General features: G+C 47.2%; 1 long non-coding RNA gene across 2 annotated transcripts in view; it reads right to left on the minus strand.

The window, feature by feature from the left end:
• LOC137541410 (uncharacterized) overlaps positions 1 to 21,886 on the minus strand; it is a 102,658-nt gene that overhangs the window by 62,909 nt on the left and 17,863 nt on the right. For both annotated transcript variants that reach the window (XR_011025158.1, XR_011025159.1), the window contains exon 2: positions 1,916 to 1,991. This is a non-coding gene — a long non-coding RNA (uncharacterized lncRNA). The remainder of the gene's footprint in view (positions 1 to 1,915; positions 1,992 to 21,886) is intronic.

The following is a 21,886-nucleotide window of genomic DNA, read 5'->3' on the forward strand; positions in this document are numbered from 1 at the left end:
ACAAAGCCCTAACTACAATAATCAACTTCCTAACACAGGCTTACAATCACACAGATCAAAGATCTAAGAAAATACAATAGAATTGCACTTAATATGGATGTGTAAAACTGTATCACTCTCTGTCTCACTCCTTCTCCTCAGAAAGTGAAAGCAACCCACAAAGAACACAGATCATGGCTGACAGCTTATATACTAAAGGGCGGGAGAAGATACTATTGGTTGCTTAGGATGTAGCTCCCAAACAAACTTGATAACTGATTGGCTACTCTTGGAGAAGGGGAGTTGTGCCTATGAAATTACGCGTAAAATTACGCGTAATTCACCGTAAAATTACGCATGCTACGCAATTACGGTAGGCGGCGTAATTACAATACCGCTTTACGGCTTACGCGTACATACTTACGCGTAAGCCGTAAATTACGCGTAGCTCTTACGCGTAAAAAAACGGTAAATTACGGTGCGTAATTACGCGCATGCGTAATTTCGGCCCAGCACTGGCGTCGAGGAACATATTGGCTGCCAGGGGCTGGAGGGAGCCCCAGGTAAGTAGATCTCATTTTTTTTCTACCTCGGATGCTTCCTTTAACTACTTGCTGACTGCTACACGCCAATTGGCGTGAACTGTCTTCTGTGGGCCTAACAGGAGATCGCGCGCACGCTGTGTGCGCATCTCCTGCTCGGGGGGCGGAGCTCTGCCCCGCCGTCAGTCTCCGTGCGGCGATCGCCGTTTGGAGACTGTTAGACAGGAAAATCGTCGTCTATTAGGACAGTACAGCGCTGCAATCTAAGGGAGCGCTGTACTGGGGACAGCCATGTGACACGGCTGTCCCCTCCAGAGTGTCGGCGGTGATCCGCTGTCATAGGCTGAAGCCTATGACAGACGATCACAATGATTGGCCAGCGGGGGGAGGATGGGTGGGCTTATTCAAAATTTTAAAGAAATACACATTTTTATTAAAAAAATAATAACAATATTTATTAAAAAAAATAAACACTGGAGGGGATGATCAGACCCCACCAACCGGAAGCTCTGTTAAAGAAAAGAACTACCTTACCTGTCTTACCAAGCTCAGCTAATTATATTCTCCGCTTTATGTTTAGGAGATTCTCTGGTCACCATGGTCATCACAGCTGACCATTTCTATCAGTCACTTTGTGATCGATTCACAACATTTCAGGAAAGTTGCTGTCACTGCAATTTTACCAATACTTATGCATGGTAATGAATGCGTGTCAAGCAGTTAGCATAACTTACCAAGGTAATGCAGGCGCTGCTAGCAATGCACGTATTACACTACTTCCCTGATGCACATTTCTAGTCTAGTGTACCACGAGTCACCAAAATAGCGTAATGCAGGAATTGCCACCAACCCATGTGTTACCTATTTAGTGCATATTGTGCTATTTGCGCACCACATCCCACGTACCTTGCCTAAGATATCTGTAAAATTGCCATGAACTACCTGCAGGGACATATCTAGGTAATATAGCACCTATGGCAAACACTGAAATAGTCCTCCCAGCATAGGTAGTGACAGGTGTATCCCCAATAGAATTAGCCCCCAGTATAGGTAGGGAGAGATGTATAAGCAGCACTCTAGTATAGGTGGTGAGATGTGTGCCACAAAATAAGAAGCCCCCAGTATGGGTGGTAAGAGGTGTTGCTCCAGTAAAGGTAATGAGAGGTGTCTCCCAGTATAAATAGCTCCCCAGTATGGGTAGTGAGGCACGCCCTAGTATGGAGGTGCATCATGAGGGATGAGGGGGCAGCATGCGCCTATGGCGTGGGCCAAGCCTGCACCCTTCTGATATGCCACTGACTACCTGCGGTACAGCGGCTTTACTAAAATGTAGTGAACTGACCCCTTTGATACATGATGCACCTGCCATTTTAAAAACATGCCAATATAAATACCTGGGGTGATCCTGGATGGAAAGCTAACACTTCTGAGCATCAGGTATCAGTTGTAGTCAAATCCTCATTCTTCCATCTGAGAAATATAGCAAGAATTAAACAACTTAAAATAAAGAATCTACTTTAAAGGAAACCAGAGATGAGTTAACTTAAAAGATTTATACATACCTGGGGCTTCCTCCAGCCCCATCCACATAGATCACTCCCATGCTGCCGTCCTCAGCCTCCCTGCGCAGTACTATGCTCCGCCGGAGAGAGCGGAGTGAACGCACTGTGCATGCTCAGACTGGCCATGACTGGCAGAAGTTACGGGACCCGGTACCGGAGCTGGAGAACGCTGAGGATGGGAGCGTGGTAGCGATCTGTGCGGATGGGGCTGAATGAAGCCCCAGGTATGTATAAAACTTTTACATTAGTTCGTCTCTGGTACACTTTAAGATCTGCCTGCTGACATTCAAGGCTCTAAAGACTCTAAAAACCCCATGGGACCCAAGTACATAACGGATCTATAGGAATTTTATGCCCCTCCATGCACCCTCCGCTCTGCCAATCAGATTAATCTGGTTATTCCCAGGATCCACTTAAAAACATTTGGTGCTCGGGCCTTTTCCTATGCAGCCCCTACTCTGTGGAACTCAGAAAGATTCCCACAAACAGTGCGAGAGGCTCCTTCTCTGGACAGTTTTAAGAAAAGGCCTCCCCGTTTAACATGAAAGTGCCATTGTAACGATTGGTGTAGCAACACAGATGTCTGATTATGTGTGATCTGCAGTATCACCGATAATACAGACGCTATACCTGATTATGTGGTGATCTGCAAAATCACCAATAATGCAAGTATAGCTAGCAGAATAGCAAGGTGTATAGTGCTTGGTGCAACAGTAACTGAATAGTTTGACTAGACCTCACCAGAGGAGCTGGTGGGTACTATTGGTACAACAGTAACTGAATAGTTTGACTAGACCTCACCAGAGGAGCTGGTGGGTACTAACAGTGAGTACCTCACCAGTGACCAGGGCTCACTGGTGAGTAGAATGGTCGGACAGGCTAGGATCGGCAACATATAGGCAGGAACAGTACGGAGTCGGCAGGCAAGAAAGTAGTGATAATTCAGGCAGAGTTCAGCAACGGAGTCAAATGGGCAGAGGCACAGAATCGATTAGCAAGAGCAAGGTCAGAGATAAGCCAGAGTCATACACAGAATATCAAAATATACAATAATACAATAATCCTAGTCTTGTGTGAAATCCCTGGTTTCCTCCCAGATCAAAGCACACTGGATACTGTCTAAGGTCTGAGCGCTAACACATAAGCATTCGCAACAGCAGACAGGTTGCGAGTGAATACCGAAGGCTTTTGAAGCAGAGGAGACCTCACGGCCACGCCCACTCCAATCAGCCAATCCAGAGCGCCGTGAATCACCTCTGACGTCAGCCGACCGGCTGGTCAGCTGACGCGCCTCCTCCCCGCATAAAGGTCCTGTCTACGCGCGAGCCCGTGTGATACAGCAACCCTCTGGGCAAATGACAATCCCGTCCTTGGCGTACTAGATGCCAGAGAAACGGGCAAACTCCCCGAGCAGGAAAGCGAGGCGGCTGCGGAGACACCCCGCATGCCCGCAGCCGTAGCTTCAGCAAATGTTACAGCCATGCTATAAAGAAAAGAGATTCAGAATCGACCTTGTAATAAGATTTGCAAACTGAAAATTCTAGGTAAAGATGGCTATCCTGTCAATTTAGTACTTTTCCCATCTTATCAGTACAGGGAACGGGGCTGGGAGTTGGCCAAGGATTGAGGGTGTGTACAGGTATCCCTCGGGTCCATTTAAAGATCCAGCATTCTGAGCACATTGTTCTCATCACTACCCTTTCTGCCGGAAGCTGCTACATTGTACGCTACACGTGGTCCCTCCTCCCCTCTCCATAGAAACAGATGCATCACTCTGCTATAGCCAGGGCCGGATTTTCCATCAGGCACTTAAGGATGTTAATAGTAATGTTGCAGTGTGAATCTGGGTATCCCTATTTGAAAACTTGGATAATGCCATCCAAAGCACTTCAGCACCTTTAGTAGTGGAGAGAGTACACGTCATGCTTCCCATGACTCTGATGCTTCCTCCCTTCCCGTTGGAAGAAGGAAAGGAAAAATGAAGCGTGATGTGGAATAAGGAGGCAAACCTGAAATCGAACAGCAACACTTTGTTCCGATCACATGATATGACGTGATCAGGATCCAGAAGATTGTGTCAGCGTTACAGAGACACTCGCTGGCAGAAGGAGTGAAGGAAGAGTCTCTTCCACCACCAGGTGGCGCTGTAACGCTGACACAATCTCCTAGATACATATCATATGTCATATCATGTGATCGGAACCAAGAAGACTTGTCGGGATTACATCACCGCCGCGATGGCAGAAGCTGATCCAGCTGTCCGGACAGGAAACTATAACAGTTCCCTGCTGCCTACTCTGCCTGCCAGGCTGGGGAAGGCACACTTCCACAGCAGCAGGAAAAAGTCAGCTCTGCAGCCAAGTAAAGTTTTATCATATCATGTGATCGGATGTCTTATGTCCCTTGCAAAATGGGCCCCCAGGCTGTGAGGGTCACCAGGGGCAGGCAAGGGAAAGGGTGTAAATATTGGAAAAGACTCATCAAAGTTTTGCTGGGGAACCCCATGATTTGTAATTACCCCCTGGCGCGAGGAGCCCTTTAATAGATGGAAAAGAGCACCTTCCCCCATTGGGAGTTTAAATATGCCCTCTGTCACTCTCCATAATACATAATGAATAAGATAGAGGATAATGGGCTGTGAAGGATGCACATAGCCGTAGAGGAGCTGAAGATGAAAGAGAAATGGTATTATGAAAGGAGTGCATTGTGAATGCAGCATGGCATGTGGAGGAGAGAAGTTATTCCAGGCCGGTGACAGAGTAGTGAGGAGTTTATAATGGAGAGATGAACAGGAAGGATAGGAACAGAAGTTTCTATCAGTGACGGGAGGCAAGACTGGCTCACAGGCATCCAACAGGGACAATAACATATGGCTGTATTCTAGCATATGGGTTCCTCGCCTCAACCCTCATCACATGTCCCAGGAGAGACCTGAGTGACACAGCAAAAGAGCTCCACTGCAGACCTAGATATCTAGTAGTGATGCAGCCAGTGATTCTAACTGCTGCTGGGCATAAGCTACCCACAGATGGGAAGATGAGAAGACAAGGGAGCGACTGTCCCAGCTGCCGACATACAAAGACTATAAACCATCCTATCTATATGCATAGGCAGACATTGCACCAGCAGGTCATTTATGATTCTTATGTCATTCTTGTTCCCGATAACTATGATATAGGGGAGGAATGGCAGGAGTCCTCAGTGTAAGGACTTCGGACAGCAGCAACACAGACATCTACTGATATGTATAGTGATATTTCACCTAGAACTGCTATATCATATGAGTGGTACCCAAGTCATTTTGTAATTTGATGTGATTAGAAAGATGTACAGGAGGAATCACCTACAGTCATTACAGCAGCAACAACGAAACATTTGTAGAGCGATTTTCTCCCCAAGGACCCAGAGCACATAAGCTTGTCTCAGATCAGTACATAGTGATACAGTATGTACAGGGGAAATGTTATGTGATCATAAATGCCAGATTAAACAGGTAGCTTTTCAGTCTTGATTTAAACGTGTCCAGGGCTGGACCTGTCTGATCACATTTGGCAAGGCATTCCACAGGGTAGGGGCAGCATGACAGAAAGGTCTGCCTCCAAAGGTTTTTAGTTGAACTCTGGGGGTGGTCAAGTTATTGAATCCTTTCAATCTGAGGTTGTCATTAGCTAACAGACCCAGGAGCAGTTGTACTATAACTAATCCTGTGGCTTCTTCTCTGCAGATACAACTCAAGCAAGACATCTCAAATCCTGTTTTCAAAATTCCATTTCATGGTCAAAAAAGGAGGGCTTGTTTTGCATCAACAAAAAGCAACTTTTTTTTCTGCCTCACTTTTATTGTCTTTACAGGCATAGTTTTAACAAATGACTATTACAGCCATAATCAGTAGCATAGCTAAGGAGCTTTTGGCCCAGTGCAAGTTTTACATTGAGCTTTGTGTACATAACAGTTTATAAGGCACAGCAAAACCTGCCTAAGACATCCACAGTAGGGAAGGTGTAAGCAGAGAAGGGGAACAGTTTGTTATTTATTACCACTATTCAAAGCATATACAGAAGTGATTGTTACTATTATAGCCCCATTGAAGAGCTAATTTTGGGTTTGAAGGAGGGCCCCTTAGGTCTAAGGACCCCAGTGCGGTCACAGCCTCCGCATCCCCCTATTGCAACGTCACTGACTATAGTTTACTCCAGCAGTGAGTACCTTAAAAATCCTTTGAAAATGTATATTGTATGGTTAGTGTTAGGTGTAGGTATGGGGCTAGGTAAGGCCCCATTTACACTCAATCAATTGCTCTCAGTTATAAGGGAAAGGACAACTGATTTTCAAAGTAATGCCGGTGTTTCTCTATGGCTCCGTTCCCACTATCCAGGTTTTAACTGAAAGATTTTTCATAATGCACTGCTATGGAGAAGAAGAAAAAACCAACTGATTAAGTGTAAATGGGGCCTTAGTGTCGGGTGTATGTGGGGGGCCTGGTTAGTGTTAGGTGAACATAGGCAGAGTCTAAGGCATAGGTGGGGGTACCTCAGCAGGTGAGATAACACAGCACAGCTTCCACTCGCCTGATACTCTGCATTAAAGGTAGAGTGACCAGACGTCCCGGATTGCCCGGGACACGTCCCGGATTCGGGGTCCGCTGTCCCAGGCTTAATGAGGTCCCGGGAAACGTCCCGCTTTCAGCAGCGGGACGTCCCGGCCTCGGGACTCTGGCCACTCTCTCCTCAATGAACTGGCAGCGGCGTCTATAGACGCCGTGCCAGTTCATTGCCCGCAGCCCCGCTCCAGCCTCCTCTTCCGGTGTCTGTTTCCGACACCGGCAGGCGAGCAGGGCTACGGCAAGATGGCTGCCGAAGCCCTGTACTGGAGACCTATTTGTGTCACTAGTACAGGGCTTCGGGCGCCATCTTGCCGTAGCCCTGTCAGCGCGGGAGAGAAGAGCAGGAGGAGGAAGACGGTCCCGGGACGGAGCAGCGCGCCAGAGGCCGGACACTTCTGCCAGGTGAGTAAATGCTTTCTTTTCCAGGTGAAATGTTTGCCCGCATTGTTTCTTTTCCAGGTGAAATGTTTGCCCGCATTGTTTCTTTTCCAGGTGAAATGTTTGCCCGCATTGTTTCTTTTCCAGGTGAAATGTTTGCCCGCATTGTTTCTTTTCCAGGTGAAATGTTTGCCCGCATTGTTTCTTTTCCAGGTGAAATGTTTGCCCGCATTGTTTCTTTTCTGGTGAAATGTTTGCCCGCATTGTTTCTTTTCCAGGTGAAATGTTTGCCCGCATTGTTTCTTTTCTGGCGAAATGTTTGCCCGCATTGCGTTTCTTTTCTGGTGAAATGTTTGGCCGCAGTGCGTTTCTTTTCTGGTGAAATGTTTGCCCGCAGTGCGTTTCTTTTCTGGTGAAATGTTTGGCCGCAGTGCGTTTCTTTTCTGGTGAAATGTTTGCCCGCAGTGCGTTTATTTTGTACTGACATGTTGCCCGCATTGCGTTTATTTTGTACTGACATGTTTGCCCGCATTGCATTTATTTTATACTGACATGTTGCCTATTGCGTTTATTTTCTGGTGTCCGGGGTAACTGTTACTGCATTTATTATTTAATGGTCATAGATGGCTATGTTTGCTGCTTTGTGGTTACGGTATACTATTAGCATCACACAGTTTCTGCACACCCATGATACAAAGTCTCGTTTGTCCACATCATGGCGTAAACACTGCTTTCTTATGCCTCGCTGTTACATCATTACGTTAGCTCCGCCCATACAATGTCATGGCCACGCCCAATTTTTCAGCGCCGCAGCCCCCCTCCCCCAGTCTTCGCCGCTGCGTGCTCCTCACTCCTTCCCACTTTTCGCCCCCCCCCCCCCCACGCCCCCCGTCCCGTCCCAGGTTGGACCCACAAAAATATGGTCACTCTATTAAAGGAGAACTGTAGTGAGAGGGATATGGAGGCTGTCATATTTATTTCCTTTTAAGCAGGGGCGTAGCAATAGGGGGTGCAGAGGTAGCGACCGCATCGAGGCCCTTGGGCCAAAGGGGCCCCGAAGGGCCCTCCCTCAACTACAGTATTAGCTCTCTTTTGGTCCTGTGATCATAATAATCACTTCTATAGATACTTTGAATAGTGGTAATCATAAACCAACTTCTCCCCATCCCCTGCTTGCACCTCTGCCACTGTAGTTGCCATTGGCAGGTTTTGGTGCGCTGTATCAACTGTTATGTATAGAGTGCTTGGGGGGCCCCAATGTAAAACTTGCATCGGGGCCTGCAGCTCCTTAGCTACGCCACTGCTTTTAAGCAATACCAGTTGCCTGGCAGCCCTGATGGTCTATTTGCCTAAAGAAGTGTCTGAATCACACCAGAAACAAGCATGCAGCTAATCTTGTCATATCTGTCTAAATTTGTCAGAAACACCTGATCTGCTGCATGCTTGTTCAGGGCCTATGGCTGAAAGTATTAGAGGCAGAGGATTAGCTGAATAGCCAGGCAACTGGTATTGCTTAAAAGGAAATAAATATGGCAGCCTCCATATACCTCTCACTACAGTTCTCCTTTAATTGCTCCAGCTAGGGACACAGGCTGCTGCACAAGAGGACTCCCCCTGCCATGGTGACACCCAGAGCGGCCCGCTACTCAGTTCACCACCCGCAGACTGCCCACAGATTCTTCCACAACACAGGAATGAATATGCGGACCAGCCTTCTGAGATCTTATTAAAGTGGACCCAAATTAAAAATAGAAGATTTCAGAAAAAAAAATCTATTTTCTAAATTATAATAATAAACAGCAGCCTTTTTTCAGCTGCATGATGACAAATATAAAATATTTTACATTTATTGGAGGAACTCCTCCCTTCATTTCATATTGCCGGGACAGAATCTGGCAAACTGGTGGAGTAGATGGTGTCCAGCAAAGGAGGAATTGCTAATGGCTGCCACCTGTATAATCCTAGTTATGAAAAGAGAAGGGTGAAAAGCATGCACTGAAATGCTCATAGGCTTGAAGGAGTGTTTATTTATCTTTGTATGTGTCAGAGTGGTGCAACTAAATATTTTAAATTAAAAAAAGCTTGGTTTGGGTCCGCTTTAAACAAGAGGAATCAGGATGTTGTGTGAAACTTTAAACAGGTAAACTGTCACCACATCACAAGTCAGTGAGATGAACTGCTAACGACTAACTGAATCCTGCAAAAGAAAAGTTATACAAAACAAAGATTAAAGAGGAACTGTCACAAAAATCTTAACATTTAAAACACATACAAATAAGAAGTACATTTCTCCCAGAGTAAAATGAGCCACACATTACTTTCCTCCTATTGCTGTCACTTACAGTAGGTAGTAGAAATCTGACATTACCGACAGGTTTTGGGTTAGTCCATCGCTTCACGGGGGATTCTCAGCATGGCCTTTATTCTTTATAAAGACATTCCCTGAAAAAGATTTATACAATGATGCTGGCCAGTAGTGTTGGGCGAACATCTAGATGTTCGGGTTCGGGCCGAACAGGCCGAACATGGCCGCGATGTTCGGGTGTTCGACCCGAACTCCGAACATAATGGAAGTCAATGGGGACCCGAACTTCTGTGCTTTGTAAAGCCTCCTTACATGCTACATACCCCAAATTTACAGGGTATGTGCACCTTGGTAGTGGGTACAAGAGGAAAAAAAAATTAGCAAAAAGAGCTTATAGTTTTTGAGAAAATCGATTTTAAAGTTTCAAAGGGAAAACTGTCTTTTAAATGCGGGAAATGTCTGTTTTCTTTGCACAGGTAACATGCTTTTTGTCGGCATGCAGTCATAAATGTAATACATATAAGAGGTTCCAGGAAAAAGGACCGGTAACACTAACCCAGCAGCAGCACACGTGATGGAACAGGAGGAGGGTGGCGCAGGAGGAGAAGGCCACGCTTTGTGAGACACAACAACCCAGGCCTTGCATGAGGACAAGAAGCGTGCGGATAGCATGCTTTGTACCGCCATGCAGTCATAAATTTAATAAAGATAAGTGGTTCAATAAACAGGGACCACGCGGCAACGCTAACCCAGCAGCAGCAGACGTGATGGAACAGGAGGAGGCGCAGGAGGAGAAGGCCACGCTTTGTGAGACACAACAACCCAGGCCTTGCATGAGGACAAGAAGCGTGCGGATAGCATGCTTTGTACCGCCATGCAGTCATAAATGTAATAAAGATAAGAGGTTCCATAAACAGGGACCGGCAACGCTAACCCAGCAGCAGCAGCAGCACACGTGATGGAACAGGAGGAGGCGCAGGAGGAGAAGGCCACGCTTTGTGAGACACAACAACCCAGGCCTTGCATGAGGTATCGCCATGCAGTCATAAATGTAATAAAGATAAGTGGTTCAATAAACAGGGACCACGCGGCAACGCTAACCCAGCAGCAGCAGACGTGATGGAACAGGAGGAGGCGCAGGAGGAGAAGGCCACGCTTTGTGAGACACAACAACCCAGGCCTTGCATGAGGACAAGAAGCGTGCGGATAGCATGCTTTGTACCGCCATGCAGTCATAAATTTAATAAAGATAAGTGGTTCAATAAACAGGGACCACGCGGCAACGCTAACCCAGCAGCAGCAGACGTGATGGAACAGGAGGAGGCGCAGGAGGAGAAGGCCACGCTTTGTGAGACACAACAACCCAGGCCTTGCATGAGGTACCGCCATGCAGTCATAAATGTAATAAAGATAAGTGGTTCAATAAACAGGGACCACGCGGCAACGCTAACCCAGCAGCAGCAGACGTGATGGAACAGGAGGAGGCGCAGGAGGAGAAGGCCACGCTTTGTGAGACACAACAACCCAGGCCTTGCATGAGGTACCGCCATGCAGTCATAAATGTAATAAAGATAAGTGGTTCAATAAACGGACCACGCGGCAACGCTAACCCAGCAGCAGCAGACGTGATGGAACAGGAGGAGGCGCAGGAGGAGAAGGCCACGCTTTGTGAGACACAACAACCCAGGCCTTGCATGAGGTACCGCCATGCAGTCATAAATGTAATAAAGATAAGTGGTTCAATAAACAGGGACCGGCAACGCTAACCCAGCAGCAGCAGCAGCACACGTGATGGAACAGGAGCAGGCGCAGGAGGAGAAGGCCACGCTTTGTGAGACACAACAACCCAGGCCTTGCATGAGGACAAAAAGCGTGCGGATATAGCAGCAATGCTTTTTGCCGCCATGCAGTCATAAATGTAATACAGATGAGAGGTTCAATAAACAGGGACCGGTAACGCTACACCATCCCAGATGTTCATTGGTCATGTTACTTGGTTGGGGTCCTGGAGTGTTGCGTAGTCGTTTCCAATCCAGGATTGATTCATTTTAATTTGAGTCAGACGGTCTGCATTTTCTGTGGAGAGGCGGATACGCCGATCTGTGACGATGCCTCCGGCAGCACTGAAACAGCGTTCCGACATAACGCTGGCTGCCGGGCAAGCCAGCACCTCTATTGCGTACATTGCCAGTTCGTGCCAGGTGTCTAGCTTCGATACCCAATAGTTGAAGGGTGCAGATGGATTGTTCGACACAGCTACGTCATCTGACATGTAGTCCTTGACCATCTTCTCCAGGCGATCGGTGTTGGAGGTGGATCTGCACGCTTCCTGTTCAGTGGGCTGCTGCTGCATGGGTGTCAGAAAATTTTCCCACTCCAAGGACACTGCCGATACCGTTCCCTTTTGGGCACTAGCTGTGGCTTGCGTTGTTTGCTGCCCTCCTGGTCGTCCTGGGTTTGCGGAAGTCAGTCTGTCGGCGTACAACTGGCTAGAGGAGGGGGAGGATGTCAATCTCCTCTCTAAAGTCTCCACAAGGGCCTGCTGGTATTCTTCCATTTTGACCTGTCTGACTCTTTCTTCAAGCAGTTTTGGAACATTGTGTTTGTACCGTGGATCCAGAAGGGTATAAACCCAGTAATTGGTGTTGTCCAGAATGCGCACAACACGTGGGTCGCGTTCAATGCAGTCTAGCATGAATTGAGCCATGTGTGCAAGAGTCCTACCAGAATCCTCATCATCCTCTTGTGAGCGTTGTGATAGTTGTTGTGATGCATCATAGTCGTCACCTTCCTCCTGGTCTGCTTCTGCTGACCATTCGCGCTGAATTGTGGAAGTCCAACGTGCACTGCTCTGGCCCTCGTCAGTGGTGGCATGAAATTCCTGCTCCAACTCCAGCTGTTCCTCCTCCTCTTCTTCGTCATAGCTGCTGGGGCCAGCGTTCCCTGAGGCGGATGGCCTGATGTTGGTACCATCACGCTGATCGTTTTCTCCTTCAGATTCCCCCAGTTGCATCATGACAGCTGTTTCCTTGATTTTCAACATTGACCTCTTCAGTAAACACAGCAGTGGTATGGTAATGCTGACTGAAGAGTTGTCACTGCTCACAAGCAACGTGGATTGCTCAAAATTTTGGAGGACTTGGCAGAGGTCCAACATGTTGGCCCAATCGGATCCACAGAAGCTTGGCAGCTGTCCGGATGCGCCTCGGTACTGCGCCGTCATGTACTGGACCACTGCACTCTTCTGCTCACAAAAGCGTGCTAGCATGTGCAGCGTAGAATTCCAGCGCGTAGGGACATCACACAGCAAGCGATGGTGGGGGAGATTGAAGCGCTCCTGCATCTTGGCGAGTGCCCCCGAAGCAGTACTGGAATTTCTACAATGTTTGGCCACTCGACGCACCTTCAACAGAAGATCGGCCACGCCTGGGTATGTCCTCAGGAACCGCTGAACTACTAGGTTCATCACGTGCGCCAGGCAAGGGATGTGTGTCAGCTTAGCCAACCTTAAAGCGCGAATGAGATTACTCCCATTATCACACACAACCATGCCCGGTTTCAAGTCCAGCGGTGCCAGCCACAAATCCGTCTGTTCCTTTATTCCCTTCCAAATTTCCTCCCCTGTGTGCTGCTTATCCCCAAGGCAGATCAGCTTCAGCAACGCTTGCTGACGCATGCCAACAGCTGTGCTGCACTGCTTCCACGATCCTACTGCTGCTGGGTTAGCGTTTCCGGATGAGGTACAGCTTTGAGATGCGTTGGAGGAGAAGGAGTCAGAGAGGTAGGTGCTGCTGTTGTTATCCAGTGGGAGGGACGGCGGTGCAGCTGTTTGCGGCGTGGGCAACACCCACGCCGTAGCAGGTGAGGAATCGCTGCCAGGCTCCACAAGGTTCACCCAGTGCGCGGTAAGGGAGATGTATCGACCCTGGCCGAACGCACTCGTCCAAGTGTCAGTGGTGAGGTAAACCTTGCAGGCAACGGCATTCTTCAAGCTTCGGGTTATTTTGCTGACCACGTGCTCATGCAACTCAGGCACTGCAGAGCGCGCAAAGTGGTAGCGGCTGGGAACCACGTAACGTGGGATGGCCACTGACATCATGCCCTTGAAGCTGTTTGTCTCCACCACTCGATATGGCAGCATTTCGCAGGCCAGAAGCTTGGCTATGCTGGCTGTTACTGCCACGGCCCGGGGGTCATTTGCTGGCAATTTCCTCTTGCGCTCAAACATCTCCGACACAGACAACTGAACCGTAGCGCTGCACACGGAAGGGCTGTTGGTTGTTGTGTTTGATGAACACTGGGAGACCTCAAGAGCACTACTCCGGAAAGTGACAGTGTCAGCGTCGTCTGATGTTTGTGAATGTTGTGAACCACGCAATGGCTGGGCTACTGCTGCTGCTGAGGCGGGTCTGGTGGTGAGTCTGGTGAACCCAAGGGAGGCAGTGTTGCTGGTACACTGTCCTGCCGCGTTTGCCCACAGAGTGGGATGTTTGGATAGCATGTGGCGGCTCATGCTGGTGGTGGAGAGGTTGTTAATACTTTTCCCCCTGCTCAGGCGAGTCTTGCACACCTTGCAAATCGCCATGGTAACATCCTCAGTGCAGTCTTCAAAGAAAGCCCAGACTTTGGAGCACCTGCCTCCTTGCTGGCGATTTCTGTTTCCTCCTCTTTTGCCTCTCACTCTAACTTCCACGCTTGTGGTGCCTGAAATTGCGCGCCGCCTACCTTGTGGCACAAGGCGAACTTGTGCAGCAGTGGGTTCTTCAACAGACTTATCTGTGCTGCTGCTACGACGGCGATGTTCTCGTTCACAAATAAAATCTGGGTCTCTGTCCACATTGTCCATACCCTCCTCTTCCATCTCCTCAAACTCGTCATATGTCATTGTGGGGGGCCGCCGCCGTGGAGTAGAGCTCCTCAGAACAACCTCTGCGCAGCTCACTCCAACGTCGTCTTCCAGATCTTGTCGGCCGACCTCCTGCAATTGCAACCCCTCCTGCCCAACTTGCTCTGGGATTTGGGTTTCCGAGTCCTCCTCGGACTCGCCTTGTATTTCAGTGCGCGGTGCATTTCCCACAGTTAATGGTTGTGAATCCGGGCACAACATTTCTGGCTGTTCCTCCATTGACCTTTGAAAGGTGGAAGTTTGTTGGGCTGGGAATAGCTCCTGCGAATACCCCATTGTGTCCTGAGGTAATTCATAGGACTGGTTATCTGGCAGTTGTGTGCGTGGTGTCGCTGCCGGTTGTGTCAGCTTTGTGCCCACTGGCTCCTTGTAACTGGCTGAGGACTCGGACCTTGTGCGTGATGTGCTGGTGCTGCTTAACCCACTGCTGGACGCTTGAGAGGTCATCCAAGTAATTATCTGGTCCTGTTCTTTTGGATTTGTGAGGGTTGTTGTCCTGGACAACATGGGCGGTATTGAGTGGGTTTTCTTGGGTGCTCCCCTGTGGCCTGTACGTGAACCGTCAGGGGAAACACCTCTTCCCTTGCCCCTTCCTCTTTCACCGGATTTCTTCCTCATTTCACTTATCCTTACAGTACACGCTGACTGGCAGCAGTACAGTGGCAGTACAGAAATGCTATACAGTACCACTATTCCCAGCAGCGACACAGAGCACAATGCTATACAGTGGCGGGTGAGCGGTGTACTACTGTTCCCAGGCCCAGCAGACACAGAGTGGAAGTAAACACAATGCTATATAGTCTGGCTGAGCGGTGTACACAGAGTGGCAGTACACACAATGCTATATAGTCTGGCTAAGCCGTGTACACAGAGTGTCATTAAACACAATGCTATATATAGCGTGGCTGAGCGAGGTGCACAGTGGCAGTACACACAATGCTTTATAGTCAGGCTGAGCCGTGTACACAGAGTGTCAGTAAACAATGGTATATAGTCTGGCTGAGCGGTGTACACAGAGTGTCAGTAAACAACGGTATATAGTCTGGCTGAGCGGTGTACACAGAGTGTCAGTAAACAACGGTATATAGTCTGGCTGAGCGGTGTACACAGAGTGGCAGTAAACAACGGTATATAGTCTGGCTGAGCGGTGTACACAGAGTGGCAGTAAACACAATGCTATATATAGCGTGGCTGAGCGAGGTGCACAGTGGCAGTACACACAATGCTATATATAGCGTGGCTGAGCGAGGTGCACAGTGGCAGTACACACAATGCTATATATAGCGTGGCTGAGCGAGGTGCACAGTGGCAGTACACACAATGCTATATATAGCGTGGCTGAGCGAGGTGCACAGTGGCAGTACACACAATGCTATATTAGTCAGGCTAAGCCGTGTACACAGAGTGTCAGAAAACACAATGCTATATATATAGCGTGGCTGAGCGAGGTGCACAGTGGCAGTACACACAATGCTATATATAGCGTGGCTGAGCGAGGTGCACAGTGGCAGTACACACAATGCTATATATAGCGTGGCTGAGCGAGGTGCACAGTGGCAGTACACACAATGCTATATATAGCGTGGCTGAGCGAGGTGCACAGTGGCAGTACACACAATGCTATATTAGTCAGGCTAAGCCGTGTACACAGAGTGTCAGAAAACACAATGCTATATATATAGCGTGGCTGAGCGAGGTGCACAGTGGCAGTACACACAATGCTATATATAGCGTGGCTGAGCGAGGTGCACAGTGGCAGTACACACAATGCTATATATAGCGTGGCTGAGCGAGGTGCACAGTGGCAGTACACACAATGCTATATATAGCGTGGCTGAGCGAGGTGCACAGTGGCAGTACACACAATGCTATATATAGCGTGGCTGAGCGAGGTGCACATTGGCAGTACACACAATGCTATATATAGCGTGGCTGAGCGAGGTGCACAGTGGCAGTACACACAATGCTATATATAGCGTGGCTGAGCGAGGTGCACAGTGGCAGTACACACAATGCTATATATAGCGTGGCTGAGCGAGGTGCACAGTGGCAGTACACACAATGCTATATATAGCGTGGCTGAGCGAGGTGCACAGTGGCAGTACACACAATGCTATATATAGCGTGGCTGAGCGAGGTGCACAGTGGCAGTACACACAATGCTATATATAGCATGGCTGAGCGAGGTGCACAGTGGCAGTACACACAATGCTATATATAGCGTGGCTGAGCGAGGTGCACAGTGGCAGTACACACAATGCTATATATAGCGTGGCTGAGCGAGGTGCACAGTGGCAGTACACACAATGCTATATATAGCGTGGCTGAGCGAGGTGCACAGTGGCAGTACACACAATGCTATATATAGCGTGGCTGAGCGAGGTGCACAGTGGCAGTACACACAATGCTATATATAGCGTGGCTGAGCGAGGTGCACAGTGGCAGTACACACAATGCTATATATAGCGTGGCTGAGCGAGGTGCACAGTGGCAGTACACACAATGCTATATATAGCGTGGCTGAGCGAGGTGCACAGTGGCAGTACACACAATGCTATATATAGCGTGGCTGAGCGAGGTGCACAGTGGCAGTACACACAATGCTATATATAGCGTGGCTGAGCGAGGTGCACAGTGGCAGTACACACAATGCTATATATAGCGTGGCTGAGCGAGGTGCACAGTGGCAGTACACACAATGCTATATATAGCGTGGCTGAGCGAGGTGCACAGTGGCAGTACACACAATGCTATATATAGCGTGGCTGAGCGAGGTGCACAGTGGCAGTACACACAATGCTATATATAGCGTGGCTGAGCGAGGTGCACAGTGGCAGTACACACAATGCTATATATAGCGTGGCTGAGCGAGGTGCACAGTGGCAGTACACACAATGCTATATATAGCGTGGCTGAGCGAGGTGCACAGTGGCAGTACACACAATGCTATATATAGCGTGGCTGAGCGAGGTGCACAGTGGCAGTACACACAATGCTATATTAGTCAGGCTAGCCTAAGTCGTGTACACAGAGTGTCAGAAAACACAATGCTATATATATAGCGTGGCTGAGCGAGGTACACAGTGGCAGTAAACAATGCTATATATAGTGTGGCTGAGCGAGCGGTGTACTACTGTTCCCAGCAGCGACACACAATGACTGGGGGGGACCCTGGCTAGCGTGGCTGGAGAGCGAACTACCCTGCCTGCCTACCCAAAGCTAAACCCACAGACAAATGGCGGAGATATGACGTGGTTCGGGTATTTATTTACCCGAACCACGTGACCGTTCGGCCAATCAGAGCGCGTTCGGGCCCGAACCACGTGACCCGTTCGGCCAATCACAGCGCTAGCCGAACGTTCGGGGAACGTTCGGCCATGCGCTCTTAGTTCGGCCATGTGGCCGAACGGTTTGGCCGAGCACCGTCAGGTGTTCGGCCGAACTCGAACATCACCCGAACAGGGTGATGTTCTGCAGAACCCGAACAGTGGCGAACACTGTTCGCCCAACACTACTGGCCAGCTTCCCTGCTGGCTGCACACTTTTTTGGCAGTTGAACGGAGCAACTGCCATTCACTGAGTGCTTTTAAAAATAAAGAAAACCCTAAGAACCCCCTATGAGAAGATGGACTAGTCCACAATCTGTCGGTAATGTCAGATTTCTACTACTTACTGTAAGTGACAGCAACATAAGATAAAAATGTATGGCTCATTTTACTCCGGAAGAAACATACTTCTTATTTGTATATGTTAACATGTATCTTAAATTTTAACATTTTCACCACAGAGGTCCTTTAAGGTTCCACTGGGAATAATTGCCTCTCGGGTCCATTTTCCCCTTCAGCTCTTCTAAAAACACAGTTTACTTTGTTATTTAGGGTTATTAAAAATATATATTTTGGCTTATGTTGCAGTGATGTCCCCAGTTTCATTGGCTACTGCTGATAGGTCTGTGTTCTGGGAAGCTTTTATTCATGAGACAAGGGCTCTTCCTCCATGCATCTGAGCAGCACCTATACTTGAATCTTGCATTTCAGTGTTGTGTTTTTTTATGATTTCTCCCGATCTCAGCGCCACAGGTTCTCGTTTTAGCATTAGCACGTACCTAAGCCGCCAATTCATTTTTTTAGAGCACCTGTTATTCCCCATCCTCTAGCAATGAATATTTTGGGATGCAAATTGTCAAACTGCAAATAACATTTCATTACGTTCAAAGAAAAGTTTGTGATTGAAATCTGAGACAGGTAGGAGTTTGCTTTCCGCACAGAACACAATGTACGGCTTGCACAGAGGCGAGGACCGGTTCATACTGATACAGAAAGTATTGACGTGGATATATAGCACTGCATTTCTGTAAATTAAGCTTTTCTCAGCTGAAAGGAAACCCACAGACTCTTGTTTCTTAACCACTTGACCTCCGAGGGTTTTTAAAAAATAATGAAAAGGTATTTAATTTTTTCTATGGGAAGGTGTATAATAGGGAATTTGGATGTGGTTTTACTTTTTGGCCACAAGATGGAGATACAGAGTTAGTGTGTTCTAAAAATAGAAACAGAACCAAGTGTTTATTATTTGTTTATATTTGTGTAACCACAGATACTCTATCTGGTGGTGGTAAAGTTAAAGCGGACCTAAACTCAGAATTTCTTCTCTGCTCTAAAAGATAAGCAACAGCATAATAACCTTTAAAAAAACACATTTCTTTGTTACAACTAATAGAAATTCTGCAATAAATCGGCAGTATGTCTACTTCCTGCTTTCATGGAAGCAGACAGAGGGTTAACATCCTATGTTTTTTAATTAGCCGAGGCTGTCGAGATTCCTAAGCTGACACAGCTGAGAGATCAAATTACAGTTGTGATTAGTCACGATTGAGTGGGGATTAGACAGGCTAAACTCTCTAAATACATACAGGGTGAATTTCTCTATGTTTTTCTTCTGGCTTGTTGAAGAATTCAGGTCCACTTTTTAGGCCTGGTTCATATTACAGAATTTGAAAATGGCCATAAACTGCATAAGAGTTATTGTGTTGTCTCGCACACACTACAGGATCAAACCCATTGTCACTAAAGAAAGTGCGTCAGCTGGAAAAAGAGGGATGACACCCTCTGTACAATTTGTAGAGATGTACAGAGGCGCCAAAAGGATAAAATTCGATAAGAACGTTTAAAAAGTTTGGGAGGCGGTGGTGGACCAACCCACCCAAAACAGATACGATGCTGTCAATTGAGGTGCCAAGCTTATATTGGACCCCTAGCCATGTGATACTCCTGTTGTTTTATTGCCAGAGGAAGCAGGTCTATGCCTGCGAAATGCATTGCCAATTGTTTCTAGGAGTATGTGAATAAATTGTTATTACCTCAATTGACAGCATCGTGTCTGTTTTGGGTTGGTTGGTCCACCACCGCCTCCCGAACTTTTTAAACATTCTTACATACTACAGTAGTACATACTACACTATATTGGGGTCTCGGTTTTCTGCTTTATATAGCCCTCTGTACAATGTTCAATCAAAAAGAGCTGGCACATCCAAGGTGAATCTTTATTGGTTTCATATAAAACATATAGCCAACGTTTCGGAGCCACGTAGGCCCCTTTGTCAAGGCTTAATTTGCTCGAAGGCAAAAATCTGTCTGCCGTTGTAATCAAGCTCTAGTAGGGTTAATGGCAGAAGACTCCTCAAGACACTCACTCTTGCCATCCGCTGCTGCTGCCGCCACCCTGCTGAATACACGTCGCTGCAAGCAAGTGTCTTGAGTCTTCTCCCATTAACCCTACTCAGGGCTGGATTTCTGGGAAGGCCACAAAGGCCATGGCCTAGGGCAGTGATCTGCAAACTTGGCTCTCCAGCTGTTAAGGAACTACAAGTCCCACAATGCATTTCGGGAGTCTGACAGCCACAGTCATGTTCATAAAGGCAAATGCATTGTGGAACTTGTAGTTCCTTAACAGCTGGAGAGCCAAGTTTGCAGATCACTGGTCTAGGGCGATCAAAATCAGCAGGGTGCAGGACTTGGTGTGATAAGAGGTCACATGTCAAAGTAAGTCATCTCTCCTGCTTTTCTCTCATCTGTCTAAATTCTAGAGATCCGTGCATCTCTCTCACTTGTGCAGTGTGTGTGTGATGACAGTCAACATCTGCTGTCACCTGATGATCCTGTCCTTTGTATGGTGATTGGGGACAAACAAGCTGCTGTGAGAGGAAAAATATATGGGCTCAATTAGCAGAATTTTTGAGTTTGGATTAGTTTCTTCATGCATTCATTCATTCACAGACAGGAATTATCAGCTCTCCTCCTGACTGTTGTCAGACTTATTACTGGTCAGTGCTGTTAAAGACCTCAGACCTGTTAAATTTATGGATGTTTTCTTGTTTTTGTTTTTTTTTTCTAGCGGATGACAGCAACATTCTTTGTGCTACAGTTTAACTCGTTCCTGACTTTTTTTTAGTAGCAGCAAAGCATTGTGCTGTGTTAGCCATCAGTGAACGCAGGATGTTTTGAAGCATAATGACAACTGTATAACATTTATTTATATTTACAAAACAATCTGTGCATCTCCTGTTGACTGTATATATAGTCTTGTGCCCTAACATCTTGTATACAGGAACAAAGTCTGAATACGGCTTATTAGCCAAAGGCTCACTGTTTTTCTTTTGGTTAGCCAATAAATAGTATCATTCTGTTACAAAACTTCAAAACTTCCTGCTGACTGATTTTAAGACCTGTCTTAAAGTTGCCTGAAAGTCAGCATTTCTACTTTGCTCTAAAAGATTCCTCACAGCTTGAAAGCTACTATCGCAGAACTTTTTTTTTAGCAGAACATCACTGAAATGGTTAAACAAAGCACTTTGTCTTGCTATTCAGCTTCAAATGTGCATCCAAACTGGAGATAACAGTATCCTTGTTTGCATTCCAATGTTGATACATGTGTGTAAACACAGTGCTCTCTTTGAAGCTCTCTGTGCTTCAAGCACACAAACCGCTCAGAACAGCTAATTAGAAGATATTAATATACAAAAAAAGGCAGTTTAAATAAAATGCAATGGCAGGTTTCAGGGCAAGATAAACTACACTTTGGAAACTTGTAACTTGTAAACAGACAATATTACTTATACACAAAAGCAAAAATGATAATTGTATGAGTAATAAAAAGTAAGAAAACACATTTTTATTGAATGTTATGTCAGAGTTTCAGACCACTTTAACGTGCCCTAAATGCTAAATTGTCACTGTGTAAATGTGTAAAGTACACCTGAGCTTACGCTAGGTGCACATGATGCAATTTTTTCATAGTAAACTGCAAATCGATCGCAAATCAGACAAGATGGAAATAACCAGTGGTGCTCAGCAGAGCTCGAATATTCGAGTAGCTCGAATATTCGAGCTCTTTTTCAGCTATCCGAGCTCGGTATTCGAGCTCCGAATAGCTGTAGCTATTCGAATGGGCTATCAGAGTACACTCGAATAGCCCATTCACTATTCGAGCTATTCGAGCAAACGGCGCTATTCGAGCTCGGTACCGAGCTCGAATAGCGTCATAGCCCAGATTGATGTCCTTAGAGCCAATCAGAGGGCTCCCAGGCCCTCTGACGGCAGCCAATCACAGAGG

The sequence above is a fragment of the Hyperolius riggenbachi genome, chromosome 12 (assembly GCF_040937935.1).
Source record: "Hyperolius riggenbachi isolate aHypRig1 chromosome 12, aHypRig1.pri, whole genome shotgun sequence".
Lineage (NCBI taxonomy): Eukaryota > Metazoa > Chordata > Amphibia > Anura > Hyperoliidae > Hyperolius > Hyperolius riggenbachi.